This window comes from Vigna unguiculata, chromosome 4, assembly GCF_004118075.2.
Source record: "Vigna unguiculata cultivar IT97K-499-35 chromosome 4, ASM411807v1, whole genome shotgun sequence".
In the NCBI taxonomy this organism is placed as follows: domain Eukaryota; kingdom Viridiplantae; phylum Streptophyta; class Magnoliopsida; order Fabales; family Fabaceae; genus Vigna; species Vigna unguiculata.
In genome coordinates, this window is record NC_040282.1 from 13,915,625 (window position 1) to 13,935,641 (window position 20,017).

Below are 20,017 nucleotides of genomic sequence, written 5' to 3' on the forward strand. Positions count from 1 at the left end.
GCCTGTACTTGGTTTAGCTGAGTGGCCATCTGCCCCATCTGATTTGTCAGACTCTGAATTGAAGCTCTGGTCTCCTACTGGAATTGCATATTTTGAAGGGTCATCATTCTAACTAACTCCTCCAATGAAGTAGAAGATGAAGGTGCAATGGGAGCTGGGGTAGCAGCAAGTGAAACAGGAGCAGCTTGTGGTGCAGGTGCAACTCTTTGTTGAGGAGGTGGCTGTACGTTTTGAAACGGTTGGTTTTGCTGCTGTTGGTTGCCCTGGTTTCCCCATCTCAGATTAGGGTGATTCCTCCATCTTGGATTGTATTTATTTGTTGACAAATCATGGTTTTGTTGCTGTGTTGGGGCCTATTGTTGTTGAAAATATTGGCTGCATACGCCTGAGGAGTATCCACTGGTGTAGAAGAAGAAGCAGCATGTTGTTGCAATGCTGGGCAGGAGTCTGTGAAATGATCAAAAAATGTACAAAGGCCATAAACTCTGGCAGCTGGGGCTCTCTGATTGGAAGCAAGTTGGTTGACCAGTGTGGTAAGAGCATCAATCTTACTCTCCAACTTTTCGTATATTCGACTACCCCTACATCATGAACTCCTCTAACAACTATGGCATCACTCCTTGTGCCAAATTGCTGAGAATTGGAAGCCATGTTCTCGATTAGTTGCCTGGCTGCAACTGGGGTTTTGTTACCAAGAGCGCCACCACTTGCGGCATCAATCATGTTTCTATCCATGTGGTGCAGGCCTTCATAAATATATTGTAGAAGGAGATGCTCAGAGATTTGATGGTGGGGGCAGCTTGAACAAAGATTCTTGAACCTCTCCCAATACTCATAGAGGGTCTCCCCAGATTGCTGCTTAATGCCAGAGATTTCCTTCCTTATGGTTGTTGTCATGGAAGCAGGGAAGAATTTGGCAAGGAACAATCTCTTCAGATCATCCCAGCTCGTGATGGACGTGGGTGCAAGGTAGTACAGCCAGTCTTTCGCATTGCTCTCCAACGAATAAGGAAAAGCCTTCAAGTATACATGGTCCTCTTGGACATCTGCAGGCTTCATGGTGGAACAAACGACATGAAACTACTTCAAGTTTTTGCACGGGTCCTCACCTGCAAGGCCATGAAACTTTGGCAACAAGTGTATTAATCCAGTTTTTAACACATATGTAACTTCCTCCTGAGGGTATTGAATGCATAAACTGTCATAAGTGAACTCTGGTGCAATGAGCTCACTCATGGTCCTCTCATGAGGTGGAGGAGGTTGAGCCATGTTATCAGTATGAAAATCAGAATGCTCAAATCAGAAGAGTCAGGAAAAATCACTGAATATTCAGCATGCAAAGATAAATTCCTAAGATGCTTACGTCCTCTGTGGAATGTCCTATCAATCTCAGGGTCAATGGGTCGTAATTCACTTGGGTTTCCCCTAGTCATGCACCAAAATACATTAATTCTAGTGATATTGGCATAACATAGGGTATAACTACAAGTATACTCAAACAAACTCCAAATGACTTGAAAATTAGTAGGATTGTCCTTTGAGTGCTCAAACAGTACCACAAAAAATATCAGCTCAAAACTCAAAGTGCGAGTATTTTTAAAATGTTTTCAAAAGTGGAAAAAATGAAGAAAAATCACAAAAAACATTGCTAAAATGTAGAAAATGGCATTTTCTAGAGAATACGAGTTTGATAACCGACAGAGCAGGTATTAAGAAAGTAGGAAATCAAATTCCACCCAAATGCATATAAAATAATATTGATTCTGATAACCAGAACAAAAGTTATGGTTCTCTGAAGTTTGCCTAAAAATCAGTCCAAAATGTTTTTTGAATCTCTCACATCAGACTGTAGCAACTGCTCCAACTATTTTTCCCATCAAGTTCAATGTCTTAGAAGTGGGGGGAAAAATTTCAAGTCAAAACAAGCACCGTAGCTACCAGAACAAAAATCCACAAGTTAAATGCCAGAATCAGACACTATTCAACAATATTCACTCTACTATAATTGACATTATTCTTGTGCGTCGTGACACTATTCACTCTACTACACAGACAATACGCACACTACACGAAAACACACAGAAACAATACCACAATCAACATATACCAACTCAACCACACTTGAAATACACACACACACACACCAAAACACTAAACACAAACGCACTGAAAATTTTACTTCGAACAAAACTATTGGTCCCCGGCAACAGCGCCAAATTTGATAGAGGCTGTACCCCACCAAATTAAAACACTTAAAATGCAGTATGTGATAGTTGAACCAAGTCGTCTCTCAATGACCAATTTTCTTGTTTAAAGCTTCAATTTCTAGATTTAAACACAAGGGGTGGTTGGCAGATTCAGTATGCTAATTAACAAATTAAATTAAATGCGACAATGATTAAAAACGTATTGACATCCTTGCTTCAAACATAATTTCACTTATCATAGGCCACCAAATTAACACCTCTGCCTTCTCTCAATCCACTAGATAATAATTCATTAAGTAAAAATTACAATCCAGGTTCATTATGCAATTAAGTAATGCACACATCCTTAAATTCGTGACAGCCAAGCTACATACATTAAGCATGAACATAACTTAATCAAACACATGCAATTACTATATAAATCAAGCACAAACAGATTCAGCACATACGTTCCCCGAATTTAGAACAAAGAGACATGGCAGATTTCACAAAACAATCACAACCTCAAAGCTTCATTGCATTTTTCATTAAGGAGTCAATACAGGAATTTAGCTAGACATGGAAATGGGGCAATTAAGCACTTCAAATCTGAATGCAACAAAACAGAACATCAAAAACCCTAACCTACGAAAAATTAACGCAAATCAAGAGCAAAAGAGAGATTTTAAAGCTTCAACGGAATGAAAAACACTATTGTGATAGATAAATCCGAAAGCCCCACCAATAGGTGTTGTTCCAAGTTAATAAAATCCACAAAATGAGCTGCCCAAGCTAGAAAACGAATTCAAAACATAAAACCCACATTGGGAGCTGTCAAATGTGCATAAAAACGGTAAAAACTAGGCAAAAACATGCACCTCCATGGACACCCACCAAAGCTTGGAGAACGAAAATGGAAGTTGGAGAAGAGTGGAAGAATTGTGCGGCTGTTTGCATGGTCAAATGACCTAAATCGCGTGGTCCCATCACCCTTGGACCACTATTTACAAAAATGCCATTATGTCACTTAGAGTTACAAACATGCCACTATTGGGCCTCAAATGTTGGCCTATTCACTCAGATGACGTGGAAATGATGTGGCAACGATGTGGGAAGTCTCTTCAACTGAATGTTGATGTCCAAGCTCCAAAATTGCTTCACCCAAATACCTAAAAATAATTAAAAAACAAAAATTAGGTCAAATAATGTGAAATTAACTCAAATTCGGAATAGTGGCTTAATAAAGCCCAATAGATGAAAACACACTAAAAAAGAACAATTAAGCACTGAACAATTGTCAAATGGGTGCACAAAGGCTAAAGGAATGGAGGAAAATAATGACTCATCAATGCATTTTTCAACGTACTTGAGGGAATGTGGCGCACATAAATGCAATTCTGGAAGCTTCATTCCTTCATGCAACGTTGCAGTTTAACGTCCTTCATCCTTGAACCGGTTGGGAATTTCCTAGTGTTGATGAATCGAGAGTGTGAGGAAGCCTAGAGTACACAACAATTTATGGAGAACATTGTTGCAACAACATATGCACATGATTTTTGCACAAATGCTTTGATTTGGGACACGAGGTTCATCAAACAACATGGTATTTACCAAAATGTTGGCATAATATTATTGATTTATTATGAATATACTTTTTAATATTTATTTCCCACAAATTTTATGGACAAAAATTGATTACAAATTGTAGCTTTACTTGAGGATGGTGGCATTGAAAATGTGATTGCACTCAACATTAGAAAGTATTTTGATAGAATGCTTTTTGTCGCATGTGTTGTCAAGGAGTTTTACCCAATTAGGTTAGGGGTTGTGTGTATTATTGTCAAGGTGAACTTTGTTAACATTGGCATGTATAACCTTGTCTAAAAGATAGCCTGGTTCATGTACTTATATTTTGTATTATTCATTTTTAGACCAATCAAATACAAGCCCATGCTAGGGTCAACAACTAAATACTTTTACATCCACAATGTTAAAACTGAATTAAACATTGCAGGTCTTCAAACATGACATAAACTTTCCCACAAAGGAACAACTTGATGCTTTAGTTCCTTTTGGGGAACAGAAGGCAGTTTAGAAGCCAAATGTGGAAACCAATTTTGAAAGGGGTATACAGCCAAATATGGAGAGCAATGTTGATAACAACGTGCACAACAATGTGGAAACCTATGTGGACATAAGTATGGACACAAATGTGAACCCAAATGTCCACAACAATGACGACTTCATTCAACAAACCTTTGAGGATAATAGTGATGATGACATGATCATGAACAATAGTGTTTGTGAAATGATGAAAGAGCAGGTTGATCCATTAAAGAAATTTCAACGTATTTATAAAGGAGAGTCCTCCAAGTCACAACAATAGTGCCATTAGAATTATATATGGACCATTACATTTCATGTTTTGGATGTGGGGTTCTAAATGGCCCTAAAATTTAGGTTTCAAATTTAATGATTTAGATTCTATATGCCAACTTCCTTGACATTGAAACTGTATATGTTAATGACCATGGTCCATAAGCATGGCAAAAAGGTCATTTTCTGCACTTTTTTTTATGAACTAAGTTATTATGTTTGACCATTACTTGGTACTTCAATTGTGTTACATGATTAACATGGGTAAGTACTTATTTACATTTGGCTTAACAATTACTATTGCTTTTGGATATGTTAAATAGTTATCTAAAACCAAATTGGGTCATAACGGAATTAATGTCAGATGTAGTTGTCTAATATAGTCATGAAGGCATGATAATGCCACTTCATAAGTTATCCAAGAGAGAAAAAATTATGTGCAAAATGTATAGCATGGGTTAACACTTACATAGCCATGGGTAAGCAAAAATACTACATAGTGGAAGTGAAGAAGAAATATAGGCACCTTTATTTTCCTTTTCTAAAACACAAAGATGGGCAAATTGGACTCACTAGAAGGAACAAGAGTATGAAGATTTAACTTTATCACATGAACTCGAGGCATGAGAGTGCCACTACTAAAGTTATTGAAGAAAGAAAAATTCATGTGTGTAACACCACGATTTTGGATGTCACGAGCAGTTATAAAACATACGCTTCGTTGAAAAACAACAAAGATAAAAGCCATCTTTAAACGCGTAAGTCAAACAAACTAAATTTCCAAAAGTTTTCAAATAACAACAATAACTTAAATTAAGTTACATTGCCTTTAATACTTATTCGAAATTAATCTTAACAAATGAAACCTCGAGTTCATGCCATCCTCTCGTCAATCTACACCACGTTTGACACACCTGTATTATCACCTGCTCCTGTATAACACACATGTTATACGATCATCACATAAACACACATAACAAACAAACAGAACAGGGTGAGTACACTACATGCAAAAGTATATTTAAGGATATTTAGCAGATCAAGTCATTGCAAGTAATAAATTATCACATCAGACCAATAAGATATTAAACATGGTAATCACTACCACCCTCTGGTTTTCCCATCACGATATTCAACATGGTAATCATTGTAAGACCCGAGAAATTTAATTAATTAATAAATACGGGTAGTGGGATACTTTATGACAATTAATGCTAGTTTACATGACGTGGAAAAGTATTATACCTTAAAAGGTTGAGAGTACTTGATTGTGTGGGAGATGGGTTTGAGTCTTGAGTATGCCAATTGTTTGTTAATTTAATTGTTTTATTATTTTGCGTGTATGCTTGAGACTAGAGTAGTAAGATAAAATCATATATAAGTTTGAATTACCAATAAATACGAATTGGCTTGATAGTTGTGCATGTACTTGGTAATTAGGAGGTTGTGGGTTCAAACCTCGACTAGAGTAAAATCATAAGATTTTTTTTATGCCTTGGGAACGAATTGAGGAGATGAAGAGCTGGAGATAGGTTCCACAAATCTGGACACAAATAAAGAGGTTAATTGGACTTAATTAGGCTTTAAGAACCTAATTAATTGGCAAAATTAATTTAATTCGTTTTTAAATTAATTTAATTAATTTTAGAGTTGAAAAGTGAGGAAAATTCACTTAATTTTCGTGTGGCTGCCAACCAAGGAAGTTGAGTACCCTAAATAGTAAGTGGGGAGAGTGTGGACGATTGTGGGGGATAAACCATTCTCGTTTCTTTAGGTTTTATGGAGTGTTTGGAAAAGAGAGAAGGGAAAAGCAAAACCAAGGTTAGAAGCCATAAACAAGTGAAGTGAGGCAAAGAAGGAAACATGTTTTGGAGACACTCACTAGGTATGGGAAGCTTTTTCTTGTTTAATGTTTCTTGATGAATGAAGTTGAACCTTTAGGTGTTTTCTGTGTGATCATTGTTTGAGTTCTGGGAGGGGTCTTTCACGGGTTAATGGTGTGGTAGTTGAGGTTACATCGTTGTTAATGTTCCTTGATGAATGATATTTTTGTGTGCTTGAATAATGTTGTTATTGGTGTTCCGATGATGTTTTGTATGGGGAAGCTAAACCACGACTTTTCTTTCTATTAATAGTTTTCTTTGACTTACGAATGGATGAAGGGTGGAAAGTAGGAATGCGTTAGTATACATGATGAAAAGGTTTGTTTGTTGTGGTTCCTGATTCACACATTCCTTGATAATTGAATGATATATTTTCCTTTCTATGTGTGACACTGGTGAGGTTCCGCTAGTTTGGGGTCTGTTACTCTTGCTTAGTTGACTAATATAATATTTGAAAGTTTAATTATGGTATGGGTGGTTGTCTTTGAAACCTTCTCATAGTTTTTGCAGATGGGTTACGTCCTTTCGTAGTGGGTAAACTCTCATTTTGATTGTTGATATTTATGTACTAGTTTTTATCTTGCTTGGTTCGATGCTTTATGGGTTTACTTAGTCTACCAAGGCTTCTATGTTATTCGTGCTTGTGATCCAACGCGTGTTGTTATCATTTGATTCTATTTTTCGTTAATGTGTTGAAGCCTTGATTGTGGTGGTGTGTTCCGTGATAACTAGGGGATAGTTTTGCACCCATCGTTCTTTCTTTTGCTGTCTTTGTATCTAGAGCATGGACCTTTCATGGGTGAATGTTTTAGTTGGTGGTGGGGCAACCTTGTTGTTCTCTTTCTCTTCCTTTACATGGTACTCTTGGGTTGTGTTCATGTGTTATGTGAGGCATGGTGTGAATCCCTTGCATTTTTTTAACTCACCCGTTAGAGAATTTCGTTGCAGACTTGCCTTAGACTATGCTTTCTTACTCTACATTTTGCGGTGTTGACCCTAATTCATTGCATTGTGCTATAGTCCATGTTGTGGCAGTACTTGTATGTCTTCATACCTTGGGTCAGGGTCCTTAAAAACTTAAATAATCAAGTGCATGCATTGGGTTGCATGGTTTCCTAGTTCCTTTGGTTTTGCAATGACGCAACGTTAGAATACATACATATGTGATGCAGTCGATGCATTTTGTGTGTGGGTTTATTTTTATAGGCTACGTTTTTCGTTTTCTTGATACATATGTGTGGTTTGTTTTCTCTTGAGCCAAGCATTTAAAGGTCCATCAAGCATTGTTTAACACTCTTCACTTTTTGCATGATAGTAAAGTTTGCTTTTTATTACTCACTCATGCAAGGTCTTCTATTTTCTTTTAGGTGCGGGTCCATTGGTGTTACAAGGTGGAGCTATGTTTTCACTTTTAAATTCTATATGTTGCTCAGGTGCATAGGGGAGGGCCCATGAGTTTTTATTAACATTGAAATGCATTAATGATGAGTGATGCAGAGATGTTTGGGTTTATGTATTAGTATAAAACATGAAAAAGGGGTTTGTGAGGGGGCCCACGTGAGGAAAAAGGGTTTAAAGTCCTGGTTCACTTTAAATATATATATATATATATATATATATATATATATATATATATATATATTAAAATATTTAATATAATAAAAGAAAGAAAAACATGCATGCGTTTGTTTTATATAAACTACGTGAAATAGGAAATCATACATATATTATTTATTAAAATATTATGCCATATGCTATAATAAATATTATAATTTGGATGATAGCTTTTATGTTATTTCAATGAAAGAGATGGATGATCACATGTTATTTTATATGCTCACTTATTAATTTTATTTATTTTTTCTCTTGGACAAGTCTTTATAAATCTAAAACTAATGTAGAATATAATAATAGGTAATAGTATTGAACTTTTAATTTTTAGAAAAAGAAATAATGTGTGCATGAGTAACTGAAGTATGATTTCTGAAAACAATAAAATAAAACTAGAGCTGGGTTGTGATTATAATGCTTAAGTATTGTATTTAGATGTGATGTTCAGTATTATTTACAATGCCTTATTTTATTAACTTTCGTTTATATATCAAAATTATTGTTAACTTACCCCTATTTGGTTGTCTGTGTTTGTTTGTATGTGTGTGTGTGTGTGATGATCGTATGATGCGTGTGTTAAACGGGAGTAGATGATATTGTAGATTATTCTGACGGGGAGTAGACTAACGAGAGAAAGAGGTCAACTCGGGATTTATGTTCTTTTTTATTAAGTTGTTACATTACGCATTAAAGACGGTGTAATTTATTTTCAATGTCGTTGTTATTTAAAAATTTTAGACAATGGATGTTTGAACTATGATTTTTAATAAATTAAATTATAAATTTTTACTTAGGTTCATTTTATCGATAATCATTTCTGCTAAAAGTGCTCATTTTATAAGTTTCCATGACATCCAAAAAATTGGGGTGTTACGATCACTACCACACTCTGGTTTTCTTGTCACGATATTCAACATGGTAATCACTCCCACACTCCAATTTTCTTGTCACCTACCTTCAACTTCAAGATCTAGTTCCCTAGAACTATCTGGTCTAAGTCGTCCTACCCTCGTGGCAAGGATCTACCTCCCTTGTTCCTCAAAGACATACGAGTGAAAACTTCGGTGAATCGCTCATCAGGCACTATATTCAATAACGAGCCAAAACTAAGGGTGAAACATCTTTCCCCTCTCCACTCCCTCGCGCAGGCGAGAGAATACAACACTCGAACCCATCCTCCTCCACTGTCTGGTGCAGGCAAAAAAGTCATCTTTGGATTTCTAGATACGATAGAAAACCTCCCACCACTCGTATGTCTTCACTCAAAACCCTCGCACTTTTATCATTTACTACACCAAAGCAATATACTCATACAACAAATGGGTTCACTACAATTCAATCCATCATTCCCTACGTTGTTTATGTAGTGTTTTATCCACGGCTTCAATCAAACATGAACACACTCACGCTATAAGAAAGACCACATGCATCACGCACGTGCATCACACATCAAGATATAAGAAATAGTAATCCCACGCATAGAAATTACACCATAACCATAAAATAAGCAAGGAATCTAGATTCACAAGTCGCGGGTCCCTATCCAAGCATCAATACCAAATATACAATTATAATTGGGAGCCAAAAGTTGCACATATCGTGGGTTTCTTCTCCCAAGCATCACAACAAGACAACCTAGCTACGCTAACGTTATCAGAAAGAGAGAAAAAGAAGAAACATGCATGAATTGCCCACCAAGCATCACGTTCCATCAATCATGGAAAGAGAGAAAAAGAAGAAATATGCCTGGTTATTCAATGGAAGCATGCACCACAAACAAGAAAATAAAACCTTTATATGCAAGGTTACCAAAACATGTGAAAACTAGATGGATAAGAGAACCATGCTTTTACGTGAACTTGACATTAACATTAATAAGAAACTAGGGAAAGGCACAATCTAACCTAAACTATGAAAATACGTGTGAAATGCGCCTTTTTATATTTGAGGGTAGTTTGAAGTGAAAATTGTAAATATGGGTTGGTTTATTTTATTTTTTTTGTAAAAAGAGTGAAGTCGTCAAAATGACTTTACCAAGTGACGTCGGATTCCAAAAAAAAAAAATGATAAACAAAAAGTAGTGAAGTCATTAGGACTCATGATGACTTTACATGACGTCGTCATGATACAGGACAATTTCCTTTTTTTTAAAAAAAAAACAAAGTCGTCATGAGTTATGACGATTTCAATGTAACAAAGTAGTGAAGTCATTAGGACTCATGATGACTTCACTTTTCTGATACACCGAAGACGTCATGAGTCATGACGACTTCACTTTTCTGATACACTGAAGTCGTCATGAGGACTTCACTTTTCTGATACACTGAAATTGTCATGACTAGTGATGAATTTGCTTTTTCAAAGAAAAAAAGGAAATCGGCTTGTATCATGATGACTTCAGCTTTGATGTTATCTGCACTCTTGACAACTTCACCTTGTTTTTTTTTAAAAAAAGTCAAATGACCCATATTTACCAATTCAACTTCAACTAACCTAAAATACCAAAAAGTCGTGAAATACACTCAACCATACATAAAGAAAACCAAATGGCATGAGAAATAATCTACACAATTTCACGTGTCTGCACCACCAAAAGTTGCACTTAAAAGCTAAGAAAAACATTTCATCTAAACTACATAAAACACGACCACAAAGACTCTCTCACTCCATGCAATGCCCCTCACGTCAATAAGAATATATGTTAGTATTAAATAGAAAAGATGGCATGCCAGACCTTACGTATTCTACCCCACGCACCAACGAAAATATTTCTATGCACCACAAACCCTGGCAACACACTCACACACTACTATGATTGCCACGTGATTCATCAACACACAATCTACAACAAAAATGTAGCCTTATGAGAGAGGATGCATTCCCTTATTAAATAAAATATCCATAAAACTACACCAAAAATATAGACAATACAAGAATTTACTGTTTTTGTTGGCCAAAATGGACACCACTAGTGTAAAACTAACGAAAAAGGGATGAGGCATCGGTCCAGCGTCAGCCAACCGAGGACAAACCTTTGTCGCGAATTTATCATCGGCTCAACAGACGAAAACATTAAAGAATATAATAAGAATTTCCTATGCGTGGTCAAACCCATGAACACTAGAAAACTTGAAAAAGTTTAAAAAAGCTTTCGTCGGTCAGGACGACGTAAATGTGGATAATTCAACGTATCTCTCAGTTTTGTGTAGGGCTTTGAGTGGGTTAAGCTCACGAAACAATGAAATAACTTTATGTGCATAGGCTAACCCTACACATGATTGAATTGAAAATCTGAAACTAAGTGTTGTGCGTGATGTTAAGACTCTGACAAGTGTACCAGGTCGCGCAAGTAATAACCGGTAAGACCGGGATATCATTTCGTAAGAGACTCGTGTATACTAAATAATTGTGTAATTAATGACTAATTTAAACTAAAAAATGAATCATATTTTGAGTTTCATGTAAGAAACTAAATTTTGCATAACTGATTAAAATTAAACTTTGGAATTTAAAGGCACTTAGTGAATGGAAAAGATTAGAGATGATATGAATTGATATTGCCGGGGTTAGAATTCACCAACTATGCTCTCATGCAACTACAATTTTACACCCTCTACATCAATATGCTAATGACAACCCACAAATATACTCAAACCCTAATTCCTTAGTGGAATGAGCCTAAATTTCCTTATTAAGAGTCAATCTCTTGAACTCTTAATAAGAAAATCTGCATTATGCATAAGGGTTTAAGATAACTAATAGGGTCAAGTCCCATTTGTAGATACAAGCTCCATTAGGTTTTCTTGTTTTAATTCAAGGATTCAAAAGATATTTCCACACCCAATGAACCAAATATCCTGCAATGGATGGTCAAATCAATGCAAGTATTAAGCGAAGAAACAAGAAGACTAGCAATTAATGAAAGAGGCATATATATAATTAAAACATTCGCATTTACACAAGAGTTTTGTGGCTACATCTAACCCCAACAAAAATGGGTTTAGCTCTCCATTGTCATGGAGAGCTCAAGCTTAAAAATGGAAGAAATGGAAGAGAAAGAAATACAAAGAGGAAGATGGAGCCATTCCCACAAGCCCTAGCACACCTCCAAGCTCTCCAAAATGTGTTCTTCGTGCCTCCATACTGCCAAAGATGGTTTCCCCTTGAGATTCCAGAAGAAATAGGTTTAATTTTGCCACATCAGCACAAGCACCGCTCAACGTTTAAAAAATGTGAGCCAATCAGCGCTCAACGCCCAAAACTGCGAGAAGAATGGCGCTTAGCCTTGAATTCTGGCGCTGAGCTCTGGAAAATGCGAAACGAATGGGGCTCAACCTTGAATTCTGACGCTCAGCCTTGCACTACTATGTTCATATCTTCAATTTTGGCTTTTTTCTTCTTTCTTCTTTGGTTGATAACTTCTTTGGCTTGAGACAAAAGCTTACTATCATTAAATTAGTCACAAAAATGGGGATTAGTGGTATAATTAGATCTATGAAACCCATATTGTATTTATTCACAAAAACAAAGTAAAAGTGAGGATTAAGTGGGTAAAAAGCTCAAGAAGAGTTGATTTTGTTAGCAAAAGATAGCCAAGATAATGGTAAAATTCTACATTATCAACTCCCCCAAACTTAAAACCTTGCTTGTCCTCAAGTAAAAAGGTAACTTGGCCTAAATGAACAACACAATTGCAATGATCTAGCAACTAAAGAGAACATAGTTAAACAACCAAAACAGATGTCAATTGTGCTTGCTCTTATCTAAAAGATTGTTTTGCATGTGTTTCATTAGCAAGGCAAGCTAAAGTTATGGTGCTCACAAAACAAAAGCTTCACAAGTGCATACCAAAGTTTATAAGGGATCAAAATGATGGCAAAATGTTTCCTTGATCAATGATAACCACTTCTCATAAGAACAAGTGTTTCACTCAAGCCCACTAGTGTATGGATATAAACAAGATTCTCTCCATTGTCACAATGTCACACAATTTAACTTTGCTTTTTGTTCAAAATGGCTAAAACTTTCACAAGCATGGTATCATCACAAGGGCTTTTATGGCTTGTATCGTGGCTAGGCTAAGAAGGAAATTTGGGTTTTCAAGATAACAAAAGTACCTTGAGCTAAAAGAGCAACTAATCAAATCATGAAAGTATTTTTCTCCCAAATCCCAACTTGCTTGCAACAATTTTTATTCTTTGCAGCATTTTTTTTCCTTTTTTCTTATATATAATGAAAACATTTACAAATTTTCTTATGCTTCCTTATATCAGCAATAACTCCCCCAAACTTGAACCATACTAATGACTAACAATCATTTGCTCTCTCAAGCTCAAAGTAAGGTAGTCATAATTTACATTATGCTCAGGGTTCAAGGAATGACACATTTTGTCTTTAAGGCCCAAAGACTCAAAGGGTTTGCACAAGAAATCTACTTGAAAAAGATTGGCTCAATTATATAACAGGAAAAAGAAAGATGGCCTTGATCATCTATAGCATGCAAGTAAGTGATTAGCAAATGAACTCAAGCAAAATCAATTATGAGTCCACAGTGATAGCATTCACACACATCAACTCTGGGGCATAACCTCTCACAGGGTATTTTGGTTTCCACAATTGTCAACATATGCCAAAATCATTTATCACAATTAAAATCAAGCATCACTATATCAAAATGAGAACAACCACAAATTCATGCTCACAAGCAAATTCAACATCATTTCATAACAAGCACAAAAGATAATCATGAAAAGTACCAAGTCAATGCAAAAGATTAGTTCACCAACCAAGCTACAAAGTTCAACACTATAAAAAGAAAGTTCAAACTGAAATTTAAACTGAAGTCTAAAAGCATAATTGAAAATCAGGACTATTCACAAAATAAGTCATGCAAAGGAGAGTTATCTATCAGCTCCAAGTGCATCTCATGAGACATCATCCTCGCTCCTAGCGGAGGAATCATCATCGGGCCCCTATCTTCATCATTATCGGGCTCCTCCTCTTCATCAGGCTCCTCCTCATTAGCAGCTGTAGCAGAGGAAGTCGCTCCTCCTCCTCTAGAAGGGTTGGCCTGGTCCTTAGGCCATGCTACTCTAGCCTCGACTTCCTCAGCAGATAAAAGATGTAGCTCAAGCATGGCTAAAGACACATATCCGCCTTGAATAACACTAAACAATGAACATCACAACAATTTAGATTCAAAAAAATGGTGTAACAACCCCATGCTTAGAACAATAACAACATGATTCATAACAACAAAACACAAAGAATTCATCATAGGGACAATAAAATGGCCTAAATAATTATTCACACAACTCATAAAATTAGCCCAACACACCAGTTGCGCTGCAGCACAATTGGTAGCATCTGCTGGTGAGCCAGAGGTGTTAAAGGTCAGGTTGGGGGTTCGATTCCCACTGGCAACAACCCACCCAGTATGAATGGACGGAGAAGGGTGAGGGGTTGGGGTGCATTGGGCTGTAGTAACCTGACAGCCTCTGGGGCCCGAGGAGGGGTAGCCAGGGATGTTACATTGAGCGCCCAAAACTGGCATTGAGCGCTGAAGCTACAGAGGTGTATTTTTCTCGCTGAGGTTGAGCGCTAGAAATCAAGGCTGAGCACTGAAGTTGAAGTGGTCATTTTTTCTCGCTCAGGCTGAGCGGTACAAGGGCAAGGCTGAGCGTCAAAGTTGTAGTAGTTATGATTTCTATGATTTTTCTCTCAACCATTGAACCTAGGCACTCAACACTCATGCAAACATGCATTCAGACAAAAACCAATGCTAAGACTAACCTAAAACACACCTAAAGAACACATTGACAACATCAAAGGCTTGATGCACACATAACTTAAAACAGAGAAAAACATGCTCAACTTAACTACCAAATTTCACAAACATACAAAATTTCATAACAAGACTCAAAGCAATAAATTGAATTAAAAGAAAAGGTTGAGAACATTGGGTTGCCTCCCAGGAAGCGCTTGTTTAACGTCACGAGCCTGACGGTTAATGTGCTTAAGCTTGGTTGGTGCTTTTGGTGTGCTGCTTCCCAACCTCACACTTATACAACTTCAATTGATCACTAGTCAGCAATTTAGTCGTTCTAGAATAAGGAGCTTCAATTTCAATCCTTCCATCAACTTTGATGTCTCTAATAACCCACAACCTTGACCATTTTGACTTGAATCTTCTAGGAAAAATCTTCAAATTTTCCTTTCTCATCACAATTGGTTGGCCAAGTCTACGCTCATTAGTTCTCATCAAAGAGTGGTTATGAACTCGAACGTCATCTTTCTCTTCCTTCTCTTCATTCACTTTCGCAGAGAAACAATTAGAGCAGTTTTCAAGCAACTTTGAAGCTTGCCAAGGTCTACTAGTCACAAATAAGACTTCATTGATGGCCTTAAGACTAGTTTGTGCATCAGTCGGTTCTTGCACAACTTCAAGAACATTGAACGTCATCTCCTCATCTTGGTCTTTCAATTTTAGCATTCCATCATCCACATTGATAACAACCTTTGTTGTCTTCATGAATGGCCTCCCAAGAATGAGTGGTACCCCTTCATCTTTCTCCATTTCCATCACCACAAAATCAACTGGGAATTTAAGCTTATCTATTTGCACCACCACATCTTCCACCACACCATAAGGGTATTTGACGGAGCTGTCTGCTAGCTGCAAGGTCCTCCTTGTTGGCCTGGCTTTAAGACCACCAATATTTTGAAGCATAGATAGGGGCATCAGATTAATGTTAGCCCCTAAGTCAACAAGAGCTTTCCCCATATCTTGATTTCCAATGGTGCAAGGGATGGTGAAGCTACTTAGATCCTTGAATTTTGGAGGAAGATTTTTCTGAATAATGGCACTACAATTCCCTTGCACTTCAATGTTTCCTCTTCTATATATTTCTTCTTTTTGCCAAGGAATTCCTTCATGAACTTTGCAGAAAAAGGTATTTGTTGTAGTGCTTCAGAAAAGGGGATCTTGATCTCAAGTTGCTTGAATATGTCTTTGAACCGAGCTAACTATTTCTCCTTCTCTTTTCTTGAAGGATTTTGAGGATAGGGAAGGGGTTTCACAACAACTTTCTTTTTTTGTCTTTTCTCTTTATCTTTCTCTTCACTTTTATTCTCTTCTTCTTTTGCGACAATCTTTTCATCAACTTCTTCCTCTTGAATCTCTTCATTCTTTTTATTTTCTCTAGCCTCCACCTTTTCTTTAGAACCTAGCCCAACCTCATTTCCACTTCTAGTGAAGATGGCCTTACATTACTCTTTCGGGTTCGCTTCGGTGTTGGTAGAAAAAGAACTTCCTTGTTGATTAGCCAATTGCTTGGCCAATTGTCCCACTTGCACCTCCAAGTTTTTTATTGATGCATCGGTGTTCTTTTAATTTTGAATTGACATTTGCAAGAACTGCTGGATCATGTCCTCAAGCTTTGAGGTTCTATCAGTTAGAGAGGGATGTTGGTAACTTGGTTGAGTTGGGGATCTATTAGAGGGTCCTGGTTGGCCCATGTTCTGGTGAGGTTTCCATCCTTGATTATAGTTCCCTAGATGGCCTTGATTGCCCATATAACTAACTTACTCTTAAGATGTGCTCTACATTGCACATTGCCCATTGGTATAGTTTCCTCCACACAACTCACAACTCTGCACTTGTTGGAATTGAGCGATAGAGGCACTTTGAAGTTCTTGAGGAAGTTGTGACAATTTCTTCATGAGGGTCTCCAATTGTTGAGTCATGATCTTATTCTAAGCCAACAGAGCATCTTGAGATTGAAACTCTAAAATACCCATTCTTTTGAGAATGGGCTCTCTCAGTATGGGTTTCATTGTCATTAGCCGCCATGTTCTCTATCAACTCATAGGCTTCTTCTAGCGTCATCCACTTAATACTTCCTCCAGCTAAGGCATCCAACATTAGGTTTGACTGGGATTTAAGGCCTACCAAGAAAAGAGTAAGTTGTGTAGGTTGATCAAACCCATGAATGGGAGTTTTCCTTAGCAGTCCTTTAAATATATCCCTTGCTTGGCCTTAGGACTCATCCATATCTTGCTGGAATGCTGAAATTTCCTATTTTACCTTGTTGACTTTGGACTAGGGAAGTATTTGTTCAAGAATTTGGCCACCACATCATCCTAGTCATTTAAGCTATTCTGTGGGAAGGATTTTATCCAAGCTTTAGCATTTCTAACCAATGAGAAAGGGAATAGACAAACGGATGGCCTCATCTGGTACTTGATATATCTTCACCGTGTTGCATATCTCCAAGAAAGTTGATAGATGAGTGTATGGAGTTTCATGAGTTAATCCATTGAATTGATTACTCTGGACCAAGTGAATGAGAGCTGGCTTGATCTCCATATTGGTGGCATTGACGGTCGGCCGAGCAATACTATTAAAGTTGATAGGGCTTGTGAATGCTGCATAATCTTCCAAACTGCGTCTATCACGACCCCTACCATCACCATGAGGATTTTCAGCCATTTCTTCCTCTGAAGATGAGTTAAGATTCTGAGAAGTAGATTGAAGAGTGTCTGAAGCAAAAGAGTGAGGGGCAACTTATTGTCCTTGAGCTCGTCTTCTTATGGCACTATTGTTTCTACAGGCAGTTTTCTCTATCTCATGATCAACAAGGAGTGGTTCTGAAGACACAGTCCTCCTTGTACGGATCCTACCATGCATACACTATAGAATAACAACAAAAACAAGCTCAAACTACAAGTTAGCCCAAATAACGTGCGTATATAAGTAAACAAAATAGTAAATAAGAACAAAAGAATTAAGTCTAAATAAGTCAAAGATCACACAATAGTCTAGTATTAGACACAGGTCCCCGGCAACGGCGCCAAAAACTTGTTAAGACTCAGGCAAGTGGTAACTGGTAAGACCGGGATATCGTTTCCCAAGAGACTCGTGTATAGTAAATAATTGTGTAACTAATGACTAATTTAAACTAAAGAATGAATCCATATTTTGAGTTTCATGTAAGAATATAAATTTTGCATAAATGATTAAAATTGAACTTTGGAAGCTAAAGGCACTTAGTGAATGGAAAAGATAAGAAATTATATGAATTGATATTGCCGGGTCAAGTCCCATTCCTAGATACAAGCACCATTAGATTTTCTTGTTCCAATTCAAGATTTCAAAAGATATTTCCATACCCAATGAACCAAATATCATGCAATGGATGGTTAAATTAATGCAAGTATTAAGCGAAAAAACAAGAAGACTAGCAATTAATGAAAGAGGCATATATATAATCAAAACATTTGCATTTACACAAGAGTTTCGTGGCTACATCTAACCCCAACAAAAAGGGTGTAGCTTAAAAATGGAAGAAATGGAAGAGAAAGAGATACAAAGAGGAAGATGGAGCCATTCCCACAATCCCTAGCACACCTCCAAGCTCTCCAAAATGAGTTCTTCATGCCTCCATACTGCCAAAGATGGTTTCCCCTCGAGAATCCAGATAAAATAGGTTTAATTTTGCCACATCAGCACAAGCACCGCTCAACATCCAAAAACTGTGAGCCAATCAACGCTAAGTGCTGGTTTCTGGCGCTCAATGACCAAAAATGCGAGAAGAATGACGCTTAGCTTTGAATCCTGGTGTTGAGCGCTGGAAAATGCGAGAGGAATGGAGCTTAGCCTTGAATTCTGTCGCTCAGCCTTGAACTGCTATGTTGATATCTTCAATTTTGTCTTTTTTCTTCTTTCTTCTATGGTTGACAACTTTTTTGGCTTAAGACAAAAGTTTCGTATCATTAAATTGGTTACAAAAATGGGAATTAGTGGTATAATTAGATCTATGAAACCCATATTGTATTTATTCACAAAAACAAAGTAAAAGTGAGGATTAAGTGGGTAAAAAGCTCAAGAGGAGTTGATTTTCTTAGCAAAAGATAGCCAAGATAATGGTAAAAATCTACATTATCATGTGGGTTAGACCGACGCAAACAAATGACATTTGAATAGTTGGCGTCGACCTAGCGTGGGTTTGGCCGACGCAAATACTTGCTAAATTTGAAATAAAATGTTTGTTTCCAGTTACATTCCAGACGCAGAATTGCATCCATTTCCAGAACCCACTACCAGAATCCAATGCCAAAATCTACATCCAGATACATTTCAAACAATCCAGGATATCATTTCATTTATTTAGAACTGAAATTGCAAACATAAAATCTAAGTACATTGTGACTTTAATTAGGACAAATTAAAGTCACACAAAAGTCCATGAGTCCAAGATCAAATGTGTTCGTGAGTCCAAAATCACATTATAGTCAAACAAAAAGTCCTAATATTTTCATTACAGTCACATAAAAAGTCCTAATATTGTCATTACAATCAGAGTTGCATTTCATTCTAAGTTTTCCTATTTATCCTATAAAACCTAATAGCTACCACCTCCAAGCCACAATCCACCATGGAAGGGAGAAGGATTGCATTGAAACCTGAATAATGAAAAACTAAAATGTAAGATATTAATGTCTAAAGCCACTTTATTAGTATCCTATAATATAATTAAGAAAGTAAATTTTTAGAAAATGTATATGTAATTTGAAAAAAAACAAAGACAAGGAACAGGCTAATCATCCAAGTCTTCCTCATAATGCAGATGCATGTAACTGGTGCTTGTTGAAGTGTCTATAGCTTGTTTCTCCAACAACATGACTAATTATTGCTTCATCAAACTCAATTCTTCTTGAACGAGAGCATATTTTTTATCAGTTTCATCAACTCTCATATTGGCTTGTTTTACTTCTTCTAGAAGCCTCTCTATCTCAACCGATTGTCCTGGTCTTGGATGAATTGTGCAGGCTAAAGTAGAAGGTTGAGTGAGGGATGACACACCATGATGAATGTTCGCAACCAAATCCCCAGTGCCATAAACTTTGCCTCTACTTTTCCCTCTAGCAACATCTTTCCAGCATTGAATCTTTATTTTTCTT

At 36.9% G+C, this 20,017-nt stretch overlaps 1 non-coding gene across 1 annotated transcript; it reads left to right on the forward strand.

The window, feature by feature from the left end:
* The first annotated feature begins 781 nt into the window (after positions 1-781).
* Positions 782-888, forward strand: LOC114182792. Its single transcript, XR_003604228.1, has one exon. It is a non-coding gene; the product is annotated as a small nucleolar RNA R71 (small nucleolar RNA).
* Positions 889-20,017: the final 19,129 nt, after the last annotated feature.